This window comes from Urocitellus parryii, chromosome 3 (assembly GCF_045843805.1).
Source record: "Urocitellus parryii isolate mUroPar1 chromosome 3, mUroPar1.hap1, whole genome shotgun sequence".
NCBI lineage: Eukaryota > Metazoa > Chordata > Mammalia > Rodentia > Sciuridae > Urocitellus > Urocitellus parryii.
In genome coordinates this window covers 34,709,880-34,718,867 of record NC_135533.1, presented here as the reverse complement: position 1 = coordinate 34,718,867, position 8,988 = coordinate 34,709,880, and positions in this window count along the sequence as shown.

The window sequence follows — 8,988 nt, the reverse complement described above, 5'->3', positions numbered from 1 at the left end:
TTAAATTTTTCTCATTTAGTATGATGTTGGCTATGGGTTTATCATACATACCTTTTATGATATTGATTAGACTTCTAGACCTAATTTGCTCAAGTTTTTAACATGGAGATATTGTATTATTGTTTTATTCTTTTTCTCCTTTGTGGAATTATTCTAGTGGTATTTATACTTTCACTTGCTATCATAATGGTTCTTTTTTTCTTATACTTCTGGTTATAAGATCTTAAGCATCTTTTGTTAAGTTAGTGTGGTAGTCAAGAATTTTCTTAGTTTTTGCTTATTTTGAAAGGTCTTTATTTCTTCTTTGATTCTGAAGAATAGCCTTGCTGGGTATAGTAATCTTGATTGGTAGCTAGTTTTTTGTTTTGTTTTGTTTTTCAAGACTTGGCCTTTAGGATTTCCACTGATAAATCTGCTGTCAGTCTAATAATGTGGACTTAATGTGACCTTGCACTTCATTTACAGATTTTAAAATTCTTTGCCCTGTGCTTTTGACAGTTTGACTGTAATATATTATGATGAGGATCTTTTCTATTCCTTTAGTTGGGATTCTATAATTCTATACTTTGATGTTCACATCTTTTTCAAGAACAGAAATTTTTTCTGCTATTATCTAATTGAATAAGTTTTCTATGTTCTTAATCTTTATTTCTTCTCCAGATATGCCAATGATGCAAATCTTTGATCTTCTAATGGTGTCCCAAAGATCCTGAATGCTTTATTTTTATTAATTTTAAAGAATTTCTATCTGAATGTGATATTTTACTTGATCTAATCTGTTGAAGCCTTCACCTGAATTATTAAGATCTTCATTTGCAAGATTTCTGATTATATTTTTTCAAAATCTCTGTCTCTTTGATGAATTTCTCATTCATATCCTGCATTGCCTTCCTGATTTCATTTAGATGTTTATATTCTCTTAGATCTCAGTGAGTGTATTAGTCAGGGTTCTCTAGAGAAACAGAATCAATAGGAAGTGTACTTATTAAAGGGGGACTCATTAGGTTGGCTTATATGACCAGAAGCTGAATAGTTCACAATGGCTGTCTGCAGGCTGGAGAGCTGGAAGAACCAGTAACTGCACAGTCCAAGAGGCCAAAGCCCCTGAACAAGAGGGAACAATAGTACTACCCTAGTCTGAGACCAAAAGCTTCTGGAGAATCCACTTTGGAAGAGTGAAGAAGTGAGAGTCTGATATCCTCAGATGATAGCAGGAGCAATCAAGAACCATTCAAGAAGAATCCAGCTTGCACCTGCTGCTTCTTCCTTGTTCTTCCAACTTTTATTCCATCCAAGCCATCATCCTATTGATTGGTTCTGCTCAAGTTTATGGAGGGTCTCCATTTCAGTTGGCTATGACAATCATCCCTAGACACACCCTCATTGACACACCCATAATCCTCTTAATTGAGACATCTCTTAATCCAATCAAGTTGACAATTTGAATTAGCCATTACAATGAGCTTTTAAAGAATTATTCTTTTGAATCATCAGTCATTTCATCTTCAATATCTTTGGAATCTGTTACTGGAGAGTTGTGATTTTTAGGAGGTGACAAATTGCCTTTTTTTTTAATTTTTTAATTCTGATGTTCAGGGGCTGGGGTTGTAGCTCAGCAGGAGAGCACCTGCCTCACATGTGCGAGACCTTGGGTTCCATCCTCAGCACCACATAAAAATATATGAATAAAATAAAGGTATTGTGTCCAACTACAACTAAAAAATTTAAAAAATATATTTCTGATGTTCCTATGTTTAGATTTGTGCCTCTGGTGGGATAGGTATCTACAAATTTTATGGGATGACCTTCTTGGTAGGAGGCTTTCTCCTGAAGATGCCTTGGTTTATCAGTTTGTTTTGAAAGTTGAGTGTTTTTCCAGCTGTACACAATTGTGTAATCTCCCTGGAGTTACTATGGCTGTGATTAGTGAATTTGAGATTACTGTTGGAGTTGGAAAGACCCACTGTCTCAGCATGTCTTTCAAAAGTGGGGACATTCTAGTTGTGTAGGGAGGAATGGTATAGACAGCAGAGTGCATGTGGTTACTTCTAAATTGGAGTGTTGGCCCCCATCAAATGTTGTGGGTTTCCTCAAGCAATGTTGATACTGGCTCTGTTACTTGAATGGATCTCTACTGCTCCAGTAGTTAAGAAGGGTCAGAAGCATTTGTTCTCTTATTAAACATTAGTATGGATCCAGGTGCTTCATGGGGAGAGGTAGATAAAAGAATTACAACATGCCTCTGAGACACAGAGTTTGTCAATACTGCATGATCTGACAAGGTGCAATGGCAGCAAACATGTTATTCCTGTCTGCTGAAAATGTGAGTATGCTTACCTAGGAGCAGGATCTCAGACTCCATAGAGCTGGGCACACCTGGGGACAAAGCAATGGCCAGGGGCCCTTCTCCTCTGATTCTTTCAGTTGCAGTGCCTATCAGTGATTAATCGTGAGGGGGTTGCTGCTTCAGCCAGGCAAAATTCCTCCCAGATGAGGTGATCACTGGAGTTAGCAAGAACAGAATATGGTTGGCACTGGGCAGAGTTTCTCTCCAGACCTTCTTTAGGTTCTGTGACATAGGGTACGGGCTATAGCTGGAGCTGCGACAATATAGCTCAGGACTGCCCAACATGCCTCAGAGGGTGGGGGAGCAGTAGAATTTCAGACTTCTTTCTTACCTTTTTGGTCACAAGCGCAGTGGTAAGCCAGTGCAATAGCATTTCTGTGGAGTCCTAGATATGACCCCTACAAAAGTCCAAATTCAGAAAATAGTTGCCTTCTCAAGATGACTTCTGACTGCATCTCCAGGAGTTCACAAAGGGATGAGGTGAATTTCTTTTCCAAAGCTAGACTATGGCACAGATTTTAGGCCTCTTCTCCATTTAAGTCTGCAAGGGCTGTAAAGTTTTCCAAAAGCTAGGATTGCCAGTATCTGTGCTTATAGAGTTTGCTGGGACTCTCTCACCTTTACCCTGTGAAAGGTGGACCCCCATTTCTCTGGCTGTAGAGCCCAGGAAGCGGGTGCTAGGATATTTTGTATCTCTTGCTATGCTGCTACCCCAGGTCTGGATTTTATAAGATTTCAGCTTCTCTACTATTGAATTCCAGTATTCTTTTGCAGTCACTCACCTCAACATACACCTGTGCTTTGGTTCTCCTTCAGCTGGTGAGTGCTGGGTGCCCCTATTCAGCCATCTTGCTGATTGAGTAGATGGTTCTTTTTTTTTTTCCTTATTTAAGTTTTTTTTAAAAAATTTAATTTGTTATATATGACAACAGAATGCATTACAATTTATATTACACATATAGAGCACAATTTTTCATATCTCTGGTTGTACACTTTTACTTGTATTCTTGATAATTGTCATTCTGGCTCGAGTGAAATGATATCTCAGTGTAGTTTTAATTTGCTTGTCTCTAGAGATGTTGAACATTTTTTCATATATTTCTTTTTTTATGATTATTATATTTATTTTTTATTTTATTTTTTAATTGGTTGTTCAAAACATTACAAACCTCATTATATATCATCTTTCATACATTTGACTCAATTGGGTTATGAACTCCCATTTTTACCCCAAATACAAATTGCAGAATCACATCGGTTACACACTCACATTTTTACATAATAGCATATTAGTGACTGTTGTATTCTGCTACCTTTCCTATCCCCTACTATCCCCCCTCCCCTCCCCTCTCATCTTCCCTCTCTACCTCATCTGCTGTTGTTTGCTGCTTCTTATCAATAATTTAACATATTGCTCTACATGAAGCATTTTCTGATCAGAACACTTTAAATTTCTCCTTCTATGAGATACAGAGATACATTTCTTATTAAGAAATAAACTTTCAACAATTTTTCTATTTTTCAGTAAGAATCTATGTAAGTTTTAGTATGTTTATTTTGCCTTTATAAATTATCAGTTAATAAAGTTACAACTCAATAAAGAAAACATTTAACACCCAGAGCCTTAAAAATTAGGAAAAAATAATTTCCATTTATAAACATTTTGGTAGCAGAGAAGTTGATAGAATAATCAATGAAGAAGGACTGTATTTTTGTGGAAGAAGTAAGACCAGAGGAACAATGTCAATGTCAAAATGATGAACTATGCTAGGAGCCACAGCAAAAGTATTATGATACATGGCACTTTTGGTTTAGGTGACTGCCAGCTAGCCATTGAGATGATATGATTATGTTAAGCTTTACATTCATATGGAAATTGGACTCCTGCTGTTCACCTCGGCCTGTTACGGGACTCATGTTACTCATGTTACTCATGTAATGGGAGAGTTCCCATTGGTTGAGGAAGGATAGTAGGAGGGAATTTCCAGGGGAAGTCCAGACCCCCGGTTCCGGTGGGAGAGACATGTGGGTCGACCGACTTGCTAGCAGGGCACACACGGGACGCTGGCGGCTTTTTAAAATAAAGCTTTGTTTCCCGCTTGAGCGGCTTGTGTTTTTGTGCCCAGCCAGGTTGCGGCGGCTCGTGCTTCTGTGCCCAGCCGGGTTGCGGCAGAACTAAGCATTTGTTTTTGTAATTTTAAGCAGATGGTGGTGAATGTCAAATCACCATGGTTTTAGATTCCACTGGATAAACTTAAATACAACTAATACAATAGTTTTATTTTTAAAGAAAGATAGTTTTCAGACCGGTTTAGATCCTCAAAAACACCATAATGATTAGAGCCATAATGATCACACCTGATATTAGAGCAGGAAACAGGACATATAGGAATGAATTCCAAAGGCCAATGTTCAGACTATAATGAAAGCAACCAAATTGATATAATTTCCTTTTCTGTAATCCCATGACATTTATTTCATAAAAATGTTCTCATATTACACTGTTTCCTCTTCTTGTTAATATGTGTCATCATGCGGAATGATATCAGCATTTTAATGATTTAGTTATTTAAACTTCTTTGATAATCTCTGTCCTTTGATCAACACTTCCACTTTTCCTCTTCCTTGGTTATAAGAACTGAGGAATGGAATTGTCAGCAAATCAAGCAACAGTGCATTGGAAAGGTTATTGTGCCAGGAACTGCTATTATCTTTCTGACAAAAATTATAACAAGGCAGGAAAAGGTGCAACTGGAATTCATTAATAACCTACCACTCAGAAACAGAGGACACCATGGTGCAAATTTTAGAAACAATAGAAATGGTTGATATTCAAAGCAATGCCATAATTCATGTTCAGAATTGATTTTCCTAGCCTTTTTGCTGAGACTGTCAATAAATGAAATGGCTATTAAATTTGGCAATGGTTGGAGCAATATGATGTATGTCAACTAAGAAATTGGAAGATTGTTCTCCACTATTACAAATACTTACCTGAGCTCTCAACTTAACAAAGCCTATAATAGACCCTGAAATTCAGTTTAACAAAGGTGCATGTCAGCCCTGGAAGATATTTGTGATAGCATGTTCTCCCCTGTATACTTCTCCCAAAGTGTGGGCAAAACACAACACAGACACACACAATGTCTTGCAATGAAATCACAATATTGATGGTTACGTTTAACTTTCTGGCACATGTCTATAAATTTAGACTTTATGGACTTTATTAGGTGGGAAGACATTCCAAATATATAAATCAGCATTTATTGTAAAATAAAGATTCACATTTCATTACTTCAAAAGAAATTTTAGCCACCATCTATGGAGTGTGATCCAGCATAATGTATAGGTGCTATACACATTATATCATATCATTTAGGCATCATGATGACCTCTAAAGTAAATACTTCTCTTCCATTTTAAATGCAGGGTTTAAATGACTTAAATTGCCCAAGGCCATTTTATTTTCTTCTTTATGTTTTTCAATAATCTTGTACAATGTATTTGTTTTTCAATTAGGAAAGCACATGTATTTCCATTTTGCAAAATAAAAATTTCTACTATTATTGTGACAGGAGCAGAAGGGTAATTCATTAGGGTCCTTCCTTTTTTTATAGTTTTATGATAAAAATGAAAATGGTCATCAATATTAGGCTTTTATTTCTTACATGGTATTCTACTGCTTCAATGAACATGTTCATGATTTGTAACTTCTAACTGGAAAGTTATTCTTAATATTTAGGAGGCTCTGGGAGGATCCGATCATCATAGCTGAAGAACAGACATGATAAGCATTCCAAGCAGAAGCTCAAAGGAAATGCATAGACAGACAAAAGACTGACCTTGCTTATCCTTTATGTTTTAAATTTTTATCTCTTTGAGGATAAATAAGATATTTTTTAAAATAGACAAATTTAACACTTGCATGTATATAGCTATAAAAACTAATCTTCATATAAATCCTGATAAATTTCCAGGTTCATTTAACTAGTTGTCAAAGGACCAGAAAAACAGCTGGGAGCTACATATTATTATCGAGGAGCCACAGATACTTTTGGATAAGAGGATGCTAAATGGGAGAGACAGATTAGTTACAAGCATTTGATTCTCAACAGATTTCACATATCCCTCTCTATCCCCATTCCAATAGTTCTATCCACTAGCTATTGAATAATGAAGTTTAAATTCTCTTGGACTATTATCATAGCTTCATAGCAATCTTTTAACATAGTGCTTTGCTTATTCAGTTCTTATTATAATTTCCAGTGAAATAAAAATATCACAAAGTCATTCAAATTTATAGACTAAAGATGTATCTATAGTGACAAAGTATAGGATAAAATTCATTATCCTGATAAATTGATGAACCTGGACAGTCACTCTGAATAATTTGAGCCCAAAGAACTTTTCCTCTCGATGGCTGGAATATTTCAGGCCTGATTTATCCACATAATTGCCTCAGCTCTTCATTTCATTTTGCCCGTGTCAACACAACGAAGTCTCTGTACTTGATTTTGAAAGCTTCACTATTTCATGTCACGTTAGGCAAGTGAGACACACACAACAAATTCTGGATGGGGTTCTTGTGACAAATGACTTCTATGGTTTGCACGTGTCTCTTCAATGACAGCTGCTTGGAAGAAACATCACCTCCCAGCTGCACAACTTGATCTTTCTCTCCCTTGTGAATTAGGAGGAATTGAATGTTTGGCTTTAAAGTGGCACTTCACACTCCTCTCATTGAACATTGCAATTGTGCCCAGACGAAAGGAAACAAAAAAACCCATCATTGGCAACTGATGGGAGAAAAAATAGTCCTCTCATTACAGAGATAATAAGCAGGATGTTCCCTGCAGCCTTTCTTCTTAATTCTCCTTATTGTATTTTATTAAATGATGCAGTTTGAAATTAAGACTCTGGCAACCTTTGTGCACACTCTGCATAAACAAGCAAAACAGAAACACAGTTAAAAGAGCAAGTATAAGCCCCTTCCAAAAGCCATCTGCTTTCTTCTTGTTATGAAACTTCAATTCATCAGCAAAACTCTAAAGAAAATATTTATAGCCAAAGTATAAGCCTGCATTCTGAAGCTGCTTGGAGGCAGGGTTAGTGGAAGATGAGAAAACTTGGGTAGGTTTAGATCTCTTAATAACCAACCTAGAACTAGTCATTTAACTTGTCCCATTCACTCATTTAATCTTCACTTGTTCATTCATTCAACAAAATTTATTTAAGACTCTCAAAGGGGTCTTTGGTAAGGTGCCTCTCTTCACATCATTAAATGATGTTAAGAATTAGATCAGTCCAGCCATTCTTCTCTAAAACTCTAAAACAAGTAAAAACATCTGTGTTTGGTGTCCATCAATACTCCACCAGAGGAAAGCACACATTCATTCAGTAATCCTATGCAGAAAATTCAAGTAGGAGTGTACTTTAGGGGAGATTTTATTTTATACAGCTACTGTTACAAATTTTTTACAATTTCATTCTGGTAAATCTGGTAAAATACCTCCTTACAACTATTCTCATCCCTTAGTCTTCTCAATAAGGGAAACCAATAATCCATGCACTACAGGCATGTTTTAATGCCATTAAGCAATCACTGCATAGATATACAAATAAATACACCATACCTAAATAGTGTTGATATACAACCCAGATTTACTAAGCAAAATGTCATCTTGAACTTCCTGCTCCATTTTCCTCACAACTTCCTTCTCTGATCTGATAGTAGTTCATAAGCATGGTCTAAAGTGAAATAAGACAGAACCCTGGAGATTTTGCATGAACAGTAAGAAACTTCATTGTAGTTAGCGAGTGGCTTGGGATAGGAATATTTGTTTCCACATTGTATTCTAGCCTATCCTAACAAATTCAGAGCTTATATCAATGATAAGAGGCCATCACAAAGAAACCTAAAATGCATAGCAATGAATTAGCAATTAAGCAGAGGCAGAAAGGAAACTGATATTGGAGACTGAAAATGATGATCTATTATATACAGTAGGAAAGCACTTGGCAAAATTAAAATCCCATGGTAATTTGGGAGGCATATCATGTGGCTTCCAGCTCTAGCAATTTAGTAGAAGAATATTAAAAGTGAATATTGGCTGTATTTGACAAAAGATTTAAAGAATGAATAAGCTCAGGGGAACTCTGGTTAGTTTGTAATCAGAAATGAAAAAGATGAGATTAGTTCAGAAATGTGGAGACTTGGGCTGGGGATGTGGCTCCATGTTATGTGCCATGTGCATGCCAGGCATGTGAGAGGCCCTGGGTTCAATCCCTAGCACTGAAAAAAAAAATAGAGGCTCACAAGTTGGAAAAGTGACTGCTTCTAGACCCACAACAGTAAGACGTGGCAACTAAAAGACTTCGCCACAAAAATCAGTGAAATTTTTGCATTGGAAGAAATTACTTACAACAAGGATAAAATGAAGTGTATAAACTTGCCCAGACCCTTCAAGGTAGCCACCATAAAGTTCAGAGAGAAAAGTATGGAAGACAGAAATGAAAGCAGATTTTAGGACTGTGTCTAGAGAAGAACTTCAGCTATGGTTACCAGCACATGGAATGTATTAAAAGCAGATACATCAGAATCCTACTATGGTTCCAAGGGAACTACACTGCCAATGAAACCA